Source organism: Diprion similis, chromosome 11, assembly GCF_021155765.1.
Source record: "Diprion similis isolate iyDipSimi1 chromosome 11, iyDipSimi1.1, whole genome shotgun sequence".
NCBI classification, from domain to species: domain Eukaryota; kingdom Metazoa; phylum Arthropoda; class Insecta; order Hymenoptera; family Diprionidae; genus Diprion; species Diprion similis.
This window is the reverse complement of record NC_060115.1, coordinates 7,575,604-7,590,931: the sequence shown is the minus strand read 5'-3', so window position 1 is coordinate 7,590,931 and position 15,328 is coordinate 7,575,604.

Here is a 15,328-nt window from a genome sequence, read left to right as displayed (position 1 = left end):
GTTTTCGAATGACGTAACACTTAACACTAATTCGATGCGATATCGCGTGCGAGATTTTTCTCAGGTACGATGCATACACGAGTAGGATGTAACCGACGCTTCACGCTGAGCGTTAATTGGCTTGAAAAGAGAGTGAGGGAGAGAGAGAGAGAGGGAAAACAGAGAAAATAAGCTCGGAGACAAGAATCGTCGTTTCTTACAACAAGAATACGAGAGAGAGACACACCTGAATTTTCATATTCTTGTAAGAATAAAGAAAGAAAGGTGAAATTACCGTGTGTCATGGCGGTCAATCGCTATATATAATACCGGCACCTTATAACTATGGACGAATTTTTTCACAAGGTCGTCCTGTACGCCGATAGAACTGATCGCGAAGTTGTAAGACTTCCGAACTACATACGTATATACCTACCACCATATACAGGCATCTGTGTGTGTGTATATATACATATGTATATATGTATGTACCTACGTACGAGTTGTGCGCGCGGTGTTCTCTTGAGAAGTAAAGTTTCTTTTTCGCGAACAGGCAATGATTAACGATTGAAGGCACTTGACTCCCGTTCGACATCGCTTCAGCATTCAATCCTCAAGTATATAAGTGTAAAGAACGAGAACGTTCACCGATCGCTGCCGATCGCCGCCTCTGTACACACATATATATGTATATATGTATATATATATATATATATATATATATACATGTGTGTGTGTATGTGCTTTTATATACATGACGTATAGAGAGGCACATAGCAGCGTAGATCTGCGGCAGCACGCATAGCAGCAACGCGACTGGTCCAGTTTGCCATTTATTTCCGTTTCTTTATTCCCTTTTCCTTTCTTGTTCCTTAGGTGTTTACGATATATAATACATATACACATAATACACATATATACGTATATATATATATATGACTTATCGCCTCTTTTATTTTTCCCTCCGCATCTCTCTTGTATTCCGAAAACTTTCTCACCCACCCCCCTCCTCCTGGCAGTCGCTCGAATTGATTTATGACATATTTCGTCAACTAGCTGTTACACACGAGCCAACACCCACGCTCTGTAAAACCGATTCCACATACATATAGAATATACATAATACATTGTATATGTATATGTAATTTATAAGGAACCTGGTGGGAACAAGAAACGTAAAATAAATAATTATAATAATCTTTTAACACGTAGGTATAATGACGGTGATAAAATCACTGAAACGCAGTTTGTAACTTTATAACATAACTCTATTATTATATTAATCAGGAAGTTTGAATTTAACGGTGAAGAAAAAGGCAAAATCCATTCCTTCGGAGAGAATTAAGAAAAGAAACAAACGACTGCAAGGTCCAGAAAAATTGAGAAGTGTGTTTAAGCGATTATCGACTACAATTAGGTTATTGGTTGAACGGTACGATTGAAAAGGCGCAAACGGAGCATTGATTAAGAGATAAGAGGTAGACAGGTAGCATGTGTCGCGGCGAAAGAGAGGCGAATAAGACTGGTTCACTCGCTGGAGAGTTATGATTTATCAAAGTGCACTGCACAGCGGACACACTGTATTATCATACTCGGAACAGTGCGGCAAGCCTCTGTCGAACGGCATGGTTGGTGGATTGATCGACGCGTGGGCGGAATCCTTCTAAACCAGGGTAACGCGCGAGGTGGTGGTACACAGATACCTACGTAAGAAGGTAAAAGGACAGGGCGACGCACGGGGCAATAATAATATACCTCCGAGTCACGAATGCGTCGGGATTAGGTATTGTAAGCCGGCGATTTATAATCAGGATTGCAGCAGGGAGTTGCAGCAGAATGAAAGAGGCATAACTGAATACATATATATATATATATCTACGACTCTGCAGCGCAGCGCACAGAGAGCATTCGACCGTCTTATCGGTGGTAATAACTCGGTATCTCGTTATGCGGCTTGGCGATGTAAAAAAAATTTCATCTCGCTGCATTAGAATAAACTGCATCGCCGGGCGTGTAATTCCCGGTTTACACAACCGTGCAGTTTACAACAACGACGCCGTCTTTCTCTCCTTCTTTCATTCAGCGCGGACCATAGGTGTCACAATGCGCTCGTTGAGCGCTTTCCCGCTCGCCCGCCGCCGCCGCCGCGCGCCGCGCCGTTCAGGACTATTAAGGACGCGAGGTACCTCGGCTGATCCTTGTCAGATCTCATGCCGGATATGAGGAGTGCGTGTAATAACGCGTATTGCTTCGCTTATCGTAAAACTGAGACATTTGTACACCGCGTCTTGCCTTATACGCCGCGACGTCGCGGCCACTCTGCACTCCTGATCCTGTAGGAATTATTATTACAACAAACGCTTGTGCGAAGTGAAAGTCCGCAGATTGTATATCGTGTGGAGCTGGCGTTATTTTCCTTAATCTTTTCCGTGTTGCCCATTTCTTTTATTTTTATTTTTGATTTTTTATCTTCAAAAGTTTGCCTCGTTTCACTTTTGATTATCCCGCGATTTACCTCCTCGAATTCAACTCTACGAACTAATTTTTAGCGTCAATTAATTCGATGTTTGATAGAAAATTTTTATACCCGCACCTGTAAAAGCGAGAGGCTGGATTTGTAACTCGATCTGGCCGCGGTTATAGTAACAAATGTGTATTTTATCATAATACTTTTATCAAAGAGAATGGCGCACCTACGTGCATACATTCAATTGCAGGGGTGCAGTTATTGCCTGATTTGCAAATATAGCAAAACACGCGTGTATAGCTGTATTATAATGTACGTAACGTGCACAATATATTATAACCTCTACGACTATAGGAAAGGAAGAAAAAACGAGAAGTAAAAACAGAAACCCGAAGAAAAGGGAAAAATTAATCGACAGACATGATGGAAAAAAAGGAAGAAAAATAAGTTTATCCGTTGCAAAGGCGTTGCTGTCAAATGCCTGTTATCAATCTCTTATATACATACAAACATACTTACATATATATGTATACAAATAGACATGTGTTATATATATAATACGCAGAGTGCACACACGCGGAATCAGCGAACCGTTTAATTATGCAAGCAATTTCAGCGCGATATGCGGTCTGTGTACGGTGTATTATAATATTTCTAGAATTGCACGACCGCTCTCCTCGAGCAGTTCGTATAATAACCAATCAAGCCAATTAGCTGATTGAACGAGTGAAAACGGTGGGTCCCGAAGTTGAAAAGCGTTGTGCACGAACGTCAAGGCGATTAAGGAGAATAATAAACGTTGAAAGAATCGTCGTACATATATATATATTTTATTTACGCACCATTCGTCGAGTGATAAACGTGCGATGATCCGAGCGACGGATTAATAAAAAAATCTGTTATCCTCCTTTCTCCCGCGGCGAACCGGTTGAATTTATATCAACGCTGCAGATGCGAGTTGAGATTATCGCGACCATGATCGAAGTAGAAGAAGTATACTCGGCGTAAATGTTTTGTGAAAGTAGGATAACTTCCCGATTTCTGCAGTATTATACACCGGCAGTATGCGTAAAGATTTGATCAAGACACTAATTGTTTGTTTGTTGAAAGGAGAAAAAGAAGGAGAAAGAGACAAGGATACGAGCCAAATGAAGTAGAGAGAAAGAAAACAAGATGAAGAGGAAATCTTGCACGACAATGGGTAAAAAGAGAGAGAGAGGGAAGGAAAAACAACAATACCGAGTAAATATATTCATCCGGTACAGTATGCATATGTATTTACCTAATAATACGTTGCACAGAAGCTGCGGCACAGCTGCAATTACGTAAGTAACGGAGGACTGGGATCCGCGTTGTCTCTTTGCACGTACGAGTTTCATCGCGATTTCATCCCCGGGGATCGAGGCGGCGGCTGGGCCATTTTCAGGATCTCTCCACCTCGTTCCTGAGGGATTTACGGATGATTGTCTTTCTGCAAACAATATCCTTTCTGCAAAAAACAACAAATACGCACGCACGCACGCACGCACGCACGGGTAATCGGCGAAACGGTTATTATATATTGCACTGACAATATAATTCACCGCCCTGTGGTTTTCCCTTCTCTCTCTCTCTTTCTCCGAAACTGTGCACGGTGAATAATTATATTTGCACAATAAACGAGTGACGTGCGTCGCTTTTGTGTACCCGATGGAATACCGATTGCTCTCATGCTTTCAGCCTCCCGATCCCTGTTGTTGCAGCGTGGATGCTGCAATCAGGGACCGAGAGAGAAGAGCGGGGTGCAAAACTGTTTCGTTTGTTATCGCGTGTGTATCGATAGACTTGTGCCGATTTGGCGATTTATCGTTAGATGTTCCTACGTGTTGATACGAAACTTGATTTGCGCAAATTGTAGAAATACGTGCCACCTTGTAATAGTAGGATATTCGTCACGTATTGAGTGGATGGTATCGAGTTCCTACATTTTCTTCCCTGAAGCGTGATATCAACAATGTTATCGCCGAGTATATGTGAGGGGTTGAAATTCAAAAGAACCTTAAAATTAAAATAGCAGTTGGGAGAAATTTCGTTTGATTTTAGTTATAATTGAAGATTTCATCGTGAAATATGTCAGGAGATATCGAGGGTGTATACCGTTTCTTATATTTGATATCGTGACAAATCTCACGTGGAAGTTTCCACACACGTTACACCCACACACGTGTGCACACGAAAGAAGAAGAAGAAGAAGAAGAAGAAGAAGAAGAAGAAGAAGAAGAATAAAACGAAAAACAGATATTCCGGTGCCCCACGAGGACAGGTCGGGGTGTTATTTTTCTCCAGGTGTTGCACAAAGCCTAAGTCTTTAAATATCCTTCAGGACGCGCGTGACGTTTAACAAGCGACATGTAGCGGCGAGAGGATTACCCACACACGAGTCGTGCCTCGATCTCAGCGAGGTGGAGAAAAGAGAAAGAAAAAGTAAAAAGTAAAAAGGAAAAAGAAGAGGAGGAGGAGGAGGAGGAGGAGGAGGAGGGAATTGGTTTAAATCGTGAATACCGAGGACCGCCGGTGACGGCGAACAATTATAGGTGCAGGAGGCTGGTGTGCAGGGAGAGGAGTTTTGTCCCCGGGTCGCATGTCCGCTCTCCTTTTCCCCCCTCCGTCGACAGTCCCTCTCGTCGAGGCGGCGGCGACGCGAGTCCCCGGTGTGTGAATTCACTACCATGACAGGGTACAGTGGTGGCCGGGTTGCTGAACGACCAACCTGGCGCCAAGGAGATGTAGCCGGCGCGTAACAACCGAGCGGGCGCATGACCGCCCTCCCCCTCCCCCTCCCCCATCCCCTCTCCCTCTCTTTGTCTCTCCTGGGAGAAAGAGAGTCGGAAACTGGGAGTCCGGCGTAGAGCCTCCAGCATCCCGGGATGCCTTAGATTCCGGGGGGCTAATTAACTCTGTGTTATGCTAAATCTCGCTAAAAGTATACCACCGAGGTCCACCGCATAACTCAGGCTTAATTAATCGGCACCCAGGAGTACCTACACCTACGCGTGTTAGAGGAATCAAACGCTATGAGCTGAGAATACTCGAAGAACAACACAGTATCTGGCTCCGATGATCCTTTCGGCGTACTTGCCCGCGCTAATAGAATGAAAAAGGTGTAACGTTGGAACCTCGAAGGTTTCACATCGTGCCTAAGAATTTACGACCTTCTCACCGGGATCCACGTATGGCTTATGGCTTGTATTATACCCGCGTATAAAGTAGGTACACGCCTGTACCCGAGATTGAGGAAAGATCTCGCTGAGGGGATACGGACAATTTGTATCAAGATACAGGCGCACCTGCCTCCGGCTTCTATTCTTCCACTACGGCGTGTCTTTGACTCGGCCTTTGTCCACCAGCGAGGCTAGAAAACTGGTATATCTACCCACTGCAGCTAGAGGACGACTCGCACCTTGACGAAAAAATCAAGAAGTCGTAGTAGCCGTTAATCTTCCGAGCTTTGTATGGTAATTACTTTTGTAAGGTCGGATGACAAAGATGGGAGATTCGAGGATCCGGCCGCGCGAGAAAGTGCGTTTTGAAACGCTGTATTACAATTCCGTCGATTCGGAGAAAAAAGAAACCTTCAATCAAGCCCGAGTGCAGTTGGCGCGCGGTTTAATTGCAGGCGAGAAAAGCTCTTCCGAGCCGCGAGTGCGGGACGGACGGCATAAAATGTGTATAAAAGGAGCTGCTGGAAGTGTTCGGCGAGTATAGAGTATAACAGATAAGACAAGACGGCTCTGGATGCGATTCCGCGTTGTAAAGAGCGGATCCAAAGGTGTGCAGTGGGCGAGTTGGAGCGTTAACGAAGCGCGTGGATGCAGAAATGGCGTCCGTCGTGGTGGTTCGAGTGGAAATGACGATACACGGGTAGATAAGAATTGCCCAGCCTGCACAATACACCTGCCTTCGCGTCGGTTCTCTCGGGCCGATAATATGCGATTCTGATCCGGCGTGACTAAGGCCGGTGCCTCTTCTCTCCTCTCCTCTCCTCTCTCCCCTCTTCCCGTCACTCCCTCAGGTCCGGTCGAAGGATCGCATCGCGGAGAGGTGCCAGCCGTGTTGACCAGCCGCGAACCGGCTGGCTGCAGAGCCTGAGATATAGCCAGGATAGTGTTTCAATCCTGCAGAGACCGACCTTCGTCAATGATACCCCGGCACGGCTCCCTGCAACCTGCGCACCGTATCCCGAAGGACCAGGTTCTCCGAGTGACGTCAGACCGCGGTGGTTCTCTTTCCTCTTTAGTTCATTCCATTTCGTTTCCATCTTCGCGCAGGAGGGAAGACCACTCGAGTGAAGAAGGTTAATCGAGGAAGCGGCTGGCTGGGAGTGCCGCGGGTCGAGAGGGAGTCTGGCCAGGTGTACGGAGTACCGACCGACGTGTATAACCGGCGGGATAACAATTTATCCCCCTCCAGACTGGGCGATCCGAGTCCGCAGGCTTCTTCGCGGGATCTACGTGTGTACCTGCGATAAACGCGACGAAGGAGCCGATCACCTGTGCAGCTCACCGCAACAATCCTCCTCCTCCTCCTCGTCCTCCTCCTCGTCCTCCTCCTCGAAGCGACGGGAGGACAACTCGAGATATATTCCGTCCATTGTCCGGATAAAAGGATATGAGGATCGGGAGGGGTGGAGAAAAATGGGGAATGGTCCGGAATAATACGGGAAAAGACAATGCGTCGGTGAATCCTTAGAATATAAGTCCGCCGTCTCAGACGTCCCACGCCATAATGGTAAATTCATGTGGTAAAGAGGCCAAAAGGTATATGTATACATGGGGGGGTGCCGACGAGGGACAGGCGGAAGGTGACCCGGGCCCTCGATCATTGTTAACAATAAAAGGGCACCTGAGGCTCCACGCGTTTGCCCACGTACGGTTTCGCAGATGAAGAGAAAGAGAGAGGCTGACAGCCCTCTGCACGCAGCGAATTAAGGTGATTGCGGTGCACGAGAAAGGGGAAACGGTCCACGGAAAGTTCCCGGCAGAGAAATTACCCGAACAATTGCCACACTTGAACGTCTCGAGCGATGATCTCCTCGGCGACTTCTGGTCACCCCTTTCGAAACCATTACCTGCAACCCATTGAGAAAATAATGGGACCGTTTGCACGTCGGTGTTGAATCGCGGTTTGACAGGGAAGAGAAGGAAACCGAGAACAGTTCCTGCGGAATCTGTATTCCAAAACTAGCAAACGAGAATAGTTGTAACCTCGGGTGAACCCCGGAGAGAAGGAAGGAGGAGGAGACGAGGCGCAAGACTCGAGGACGAGACAATGCATGGACTCTGCAGGGAGCTCTCGCAGCGGGGTCTGAAACGGGACTGCATCTCAGGAATGGGGACCGGTGGAACGGGTAGCGATGCTCTCCCATTTGTTCGCGAAACACCGGACTCGGACAGCTCCGGGATAGAGGTGCCCCGGTTTGTACATGCACGCGTCAACCTCACCACCACGTGGACGCCACTCGACTGCTGCACGCACACCCGTCTGAACGAGACACACGTTCGCACTTACCGAGCACCGGTCTACCCGGTGATCCTCCTTCTCGCGCCTACAGGGTGTTCCTCGAATCGCCTCGGAAATGGTGGTGGAAATTTGGAAATCGAAGGTTACCATGCTATGACTCGACCAGTTCCACGAGTCCTCTTTACCTGGGAGCTATGATACCACCTACTTGGTTTCCAAATTCAAGATGACGGAGCTTTTGAGGTTTGTGCACCTATTGCGAATACTCTACAGTCCTTTACAACAAGTGAATAACAGCCTTGTTACCATCAATAGACACCACGCGGGACTGGAGAGAAGTTTCGACGTCGAAGAAGGAGGAGGAGGATCAGGTGGAGTGAGTTGGTAGCAGACGCGGAATGAATGGAGATCCGCCTGAGGATTGTTGGGATAGGGGCGCGGGGCTATAACTGGTGCTGGACAGTAGCAAAGCGAGTGTGTATAGTCAGGGAGTCGAGCCTCCGCAGCATGAAGCAGCCGTTGAGAATAAGGCTGCCGGAGCGTGATGCGATGCAGGCCCAGAGGCGCGATGAGAGTCGGGCGTCGAGATGAGCCAGCGTATAAATAATATTTCATCTCGGGATGAGTTTGCATCTTTCGAGCCAGTCGAGAGCGTACGGTAGCTCCTCGATCCGGCTTCCTGACACAGCCTCCAGGGGTCACGGTCGACCCTTACGATTAGCCAATAACCGATTTAAACGTCACGAGTACAAACGGCTTCACAAGCTTCTAATCGGATTTGAAATGCACCTGTCTTCTTTTCATTTTGCCCGTTTTCTTCATTCCCTTTTCCTCTGCGTGGTTTTGACTGACAACAACAGAGAGGAATCTGTAAGACCGTGAGAAGTATGCGCGCGTATGTGAAGTATCCGACACGCGATTGCTGCTTTGGTACCACAAAAGCTGAAGCCAACATCTGGTTACCGCTGAACATCGACGAGTCATTCTGCCAATTGGACAGATCGGAATCCGTTCTATTTCCTCAGTCGTAAAGTGCAGATAGAAATATCTGTTACAATATCGATGAGGAGCCTCGGAGTATTTGTGTTTTTTGAAAGTCTGACGCACGGACAGTACCTACAATAAAGCTGAAAAAACTTACCAACCCAGTGTTTCTCTTTTTGTCGTGGTTTGTTAAACCTCGATGTTCGTGAGGCGGTGGAGGAGCTCAATCGAGACGTGCGCGACCCTAGAAGTCAATAATTTATTTATTGGTCAGGGATCCGGGGCCGAGGATCTTATAGCCCGAGTTTGTAATCTGGTTTGGGGCTTCGCCTACGAAGAGCAGCGTTTCGGAGAGTCGATAGAGAGGCTCGTAGGGATGGGAGGGGAAGAATGAAAATAGAGGATGGGAGAGGTGGCCGGAGATAAAGGCCAGGTCGACGTTTGTCTAGGAATTTAATTGGCCACCGTTGAAGACGGGTCTAACACAGGGCTCCTGCGCGTAGAGAAGTAGGTACCTAGACGTGTCGTTGAAAATAAGTAATTTTCTCCTGGGCGTGTATATAACGCTCCAGCGGACGGGTTAAAAAGATAGCGGTAACTTCTGCCTGAGTTACGTCTTCCACCAAGTGCAACGGCACCCAAGTCTCGCGCCCCCTCCTCCTCCTCCTCCTCCTCCTCCGCCGCCTCCTCGCCCTTCCGCGGTTCGCTTCCTCGTCATCTCCTCGAGGTCCTCTCGAACCTCGGTGTGCCCTCCTCGATCACAGCCAAACCTCCAGCTCGCACCACGGCAATTCTCGACTCTCGCTCCCCGCCCACGAGAGAATTATTGCGCCACCGAAAATATCCTAGGCCGATCTCAATTAACGAGCTGAACCGCATGGAGCACGAATCACGGCCGCCTCGAGCTTCTGTGAAAATGAATACCAAGGAGGCGGGGTCCACCCGGTCCTATCTTCCTCTCTCGCTCACTTTCTCTCATTCTTTCTCTCGCCTATTATTTACGCGTGGTTTAGTAGAGCACTCGGTATTGTGGAGAAGAAAAAGATACACACGAAACGTAGTAGAGACCAGGGCTTCAGGTTTAACCACTTACGATTCGTTTTAATGTATTCGTCCGGACTAATGAAGTCCTGATCGACTCTATTAAACATTCTCATGTAGTTCTACGGATGCAAAAAATCGTAGAATGATCCCTCGGAAATAAACTGCCAATCATAAATCAGGCCGTTTTGACATATCGGTAAGACACAATGAGTTACGCATCATTTTCATTGATTATCGTCAAGACAACTTGCTAAATGTACCACAAATTTGAGTTTATCGATTACTTATGTGACCTCAATTTTAACGGTCCGAGATGATTTGGAAATACGAACCTTTTCGTATAGAAATCGAAACAGCATGTTCCTCCAAAATTTATTTTCGAAGAGGATGCAATTTTTTTATACAACGGTATAATGAACAATTTACATCGAAATTCGAATACTTTGTCAAAAGTACATTCGTAAGTAAAAATTTTTCAACTTGACCTTTTTGAGGTACAATTTTCTCTTCAGCGATGATTGAAATTCATTGTGCTTGGTATGAGAAAAATGATTGAACCTAGAATCTACATTTACAACTAAAAACTACCGTAACAATAATTTTCAAAAATTGACGCTGGAAGGATACGTGAAGAAATTGGTATCCAACTACCGGTTAAAAATTTCATCCTTCATCTGACGCGAGTCTAACAATAAAGAGCAAAAAAGCAGGTTCGATATACGCCAGTAGCTTACAATCTATAGACGTGTTTGGTTCGATGCTATATAATATATATATATATATATAGAAGAATAAGTAATCGTGAATAACGTGCGGATCGCGTTTGGTGAAGGTTTCGCGTTGATACTGAAAATCGGGCAACTTGATCCGGAGTCCAAGGGCCCGGGGAATAATGGAGAGCGGGTCGTACATAACAATCGGGTGGACCAGAGACGGGCGCTTACCACGGAGAACGGAGACGTAGGTGAGCATCAACACGCGCGAAGACGGGGACCCGGTTTTATATTGAGGAATATTGGGGCATTGTGCGTATGGTAAGCGCGTACGTGAAATGACAATGGGAAGCCTCCGCCGGTTCCTGGGTGGAGGGGAAAGGGGGTGGAGGCCTCGTCCAGGAGTCCAGGGAACCGTGGGAACTCAGCCAAGACTATATTCTATTGTCGCCTCCTTTATAGAGCTCGATAAAATCGGCTTTGATTCCCTCCCCCTCCCCCATCTTCCCAATCTTCCCGCTTCTTCGACGGGACTTCATCCCTCAGGACCCCCCACCCATTCCCGACTCACGGAATCCGAGACTCTTTTGGAACAAGATAGAGACGGTAGATAAGGGAGGAATTTCCACGTCGTCTTTTGTACAACCTTCGTTTCCCTCGGTTCTTAATTCTTCGCTCCAAAGTTCGATCGAATTAATTGTTTCAAATCGAGAGGCGTTCGAAGGTCTTCTTACCCATCCTCTTCCTCCTCCTCCTCCTCCTACTCCTCCGTCTCCTTCGACTTTCCCGTCAATTTTCACGGAAGCGCGGTATAATCCGATTGTCGGAGTTGAAAGGAACGGAGGGAAAAAGAAGAAGGAAAAAAGAGAAAAGGGAATAAAAGACTCCCCGTAAATCATAGATTACATTGCGGGCATTTGTGGTCGTTAGGCTGCATCTGAGCATTGTGTCAGCTATGCTCAAACTACGTGCGCCTTGGTATCGTCGGTATATTCTTTTGAAGAAACATCCACTGGTTACATTATGCCTGTATATATATAGTATATATATACATATATCCAACAACCACAGCGCCAATTTAAAACGTCCTACCCACTGATTTTTTATTTCGATTCTCGTAACCTGGTCCTCGACGTGATTTTTATTCCCTTGGCTAGTTCAAATCTAAGGTAAAGCCATTTTGCGTCGAAGGTATGAAATCCGAAATAAACGCGACGTTTTCTGCCAACCTTGGAAAAGACGAAATAATTTTGAGTCGGTGCAAGTTAGATTACGACGATCAATTTGCACGATGTACTTCCAAAGGGTTTAAATATCGTGGGAATTAATCCAAGGTGTATACCGACGATGTAGCGATCTCGTTGGACTCGGACGTACCTACGCGTGTGTCGGAGAATTATTGTACAAGGTATCCGGACCTGGTATAATAACGTAGGTTCTTAGTGGCCCCGTGCATGTATCGACATGATACCTATTCCCATCGGTGCGAGCTTGAACGCGAACAAGACGGAGGTACAAAGAGGAACGGCGGAGAGTATTGTCCATTGAAATAAGCCCTGCATGAGCGCGTTCCTCGACCATGCATACCTATACCGTGGGGTTATGAGTTATACCCTCTTGTACAACTTGATAATCCGTGGTTACCATAAATCCTCAGTGATTATCCGCGTGTCTATTTATATTCTCCCGGCCTCTCGTCTCGTCCTCCCTCCCCCTAAATTCCCAGCTCATGTTTCAAACCTTCATCCACGCACCGTGGTCTCGTGTCGCTGCATCCGCGACTCTCGCGAATATCAGACTCACTCGGAACGGTGATGATTCGTTCGTTTTTGTAACCGCGTTCTTCGTGTCAACGATCGCCCTTCGATTTTTTGATTTTCAAAATGAAGTGGGCGAGGAGAACTTACGACGATCGGGATACGTTGGGCAATTCTCAAATTAAGATCCAAGTTATTATCGATACAAATTCGAGGAACGAGAGGGATAATTCGGGTTTACAAGCTTGAGACAGCCGGTTACGAGGTGTTACAGAAAAGATGAATGATAAAATTGAGTGGAAAAATTTTGAGGCTGTCAAGTGATTTGGAAAGGCAATTAGAACAAGACCCGGTGGCATAATTGACTCGTCGTCGTCGTCGTCGTCGTCGTCGTCGTCGACGTGGCGACGTCGACTTAAAGCTCTTGGGTGTATCCAAACGCCTACGCTTTTATGGTTTAATTTGTGCCCACGGATGCTCGCTGCACGAGGTTAGAGATATTCGACGATGTATATAACAAGCATGTAATACATACATGTATTATATCTATATTATGGCTTTGAGTTACTAGAAAATAAAGGGATTTCGCGACAATTAAACAAATGCAACGAAACGCTCAAGTTAAAGTTTAGCGAAAAACTGTTTCTACAAGAATAATCAAACGATTCATCTATTCGTAAAATGCTTTTATCTTACAGAGCTAATATTTCCTTACCTTCGTTACGATATATACGTAAAATTAAAAAAAACGCATGGATCGGAGAAACCGAGAAAATCGAGTCGGCGATAAATAAAACGAGCCGCAGCAAAAGTGGCACTTTGTCATCGAGTGAAGATTGTACAATTCGAGCGGAAAGAACACGTGTCTCCGTGATTTTTCCCGCTCGTTCTAACAACGTGGCACGACCCCGAGTCGATTATGAAAATTTAATAATCAGAATACCTACCGGTCGAGGGATTTCGAGGCGCGCGGAGGCGGCAGCCTTTCGGTTAATTAGCCGAAATAGCCGGGCGCAGCCTCCGAATGGATCAGATTCGGCGTGAGATGTAAAACGACGAACGCGCCTCTGTTCCCGGTCCAGAAGCTCATAGAGTTGCCGCAGAGCTTGCACGCTCGAATTCCCGCGGTCTTCGAACCCTTTGTCGCGGGGACGCCGCGCCGCCGGAAGTGCAGCTTGCAGAGCGAGAAGAAGATGCGAGAAGATCGCGGGGCGAGAGTAGTAGCTTGGCTGGCATTGGGTCTCGTGATTTTACATCTCGTTTGACACGTGCTTACCGCGCTGCAGCGGCATATTTATCACCACCTGGCTTCCGGTGTGCCAGGCATTGCGAAAACCCCGGTCGACTAGAATAACAGGATTACATGGCACCAGCTCGTCGTCATATATCGAGCAGCGCCTCCAGGCTGTACCTAACGCCAACGTCGCGTCTTTGGAACGGCAAGTAGAACCTCATCCTCGATGCGAAAACGGTGCCATTTTCACTCTCGTCCGATATTCTCGCTGATTTGGTTGAGAGAGAGAAAAAATGCGTCTATATATATGTGAATATATATACTTGGATGTATTCAAAGTCCAGAGATGATGATTCGTGCACGGGTTTAAGGGGCGCATCGCCCGAGGGATGAGGAGGAGGAGGATGAGGAGGAGGAGGAGAAACCCGGGTCCGAGAGGGCCTCTGCTCTAGCGGCGAGGAGAAGCTATTAAAAACCGAGTTATGAATGAAAGCTGTGCTGAAATAGCACTCGCCTTCCCCTCGCTCCTCGAGCCCCGTTCCCGCCCTCCAGGCCATCCTATACCTGCACCCAGCCTCTCCCTGGCTGCACTGCAACGGCATCCCGATTCGGTCGTTGGTAAAAAAAAATTGTAATTCTTTCACGCGAAATCGTCGTTTTCATTTCTTTTCTTTGTCTATTATCGTCAAGGCGGTGTTTTTATTCATAGTTTTAAACCTTTTTGCTGATCACGTATGTATAGGTGATCGAATTATTCGATTGATTAGATTTTGGAACGGTTAGTTTATTTATTTTTTTTTTATTTTTCCTTGATACTAGAGAGTCTATTATACTCTTCGAAATTACAAAATTTGCAGCAAACGTGATTTATTACGGATTGAGGAATTAACAGGCTGCGCGTTACGTTATACTCGTCAAATAATTTCACCTCCTCGGAAAAATTCTTTCCTGGAGTTATACAGAGGTAATAAAAATTTCGATTTCTTTTTTTTTTTTTTTTTTTTTTTTTTTTTTATTTGCCTCTACAATCTCCGCGGCGGAGTGAAACAATTAAAACTGATTTCAAACATTAAATTCTAAGAATTGTAAGCTGATTTGATTTAGCTGGCCTAGCTTGAAGAATTTTGTGGTTTTAAATTACAACAATCAACTCCAATTTTTAATTAAAACTTAAAATAACACTTTGTAGTCAGGCTATTAAATAATTTCACGGTAGTCACACTGAATCAATTCTATCCAGTCATTTGTAAAAAAAACAATCCTTATACAACTATCCGTCCGATGTGGATAAAAAAAATGAAGGAACTTGCTTTGGACATTCTCAAACCACACATTAAACTGCCAATGAAATAAGAACGATTCGTTGCATTTGAAACAAAATCAAGTAATAATCTGCCGCATACAATCACTGCACAAATCTTTAATTTCCCGCTCATTCGCGGATATAACTGTTACGTAATAAAAATGGTTCTGAAATGGCGAAATAATGCTATGATCTATAAATGTAACGGTAAACAGGCTGGTGACACAATTTTTCATTTATCTCTTGTAATAATAAATATCGTTTCGACCGCGGTTTAGATATGCGCTAAAATTCGTCACGTGGTACGCCTGTGTGCACCGTTATACACATTTAACCTACGCTATGTAC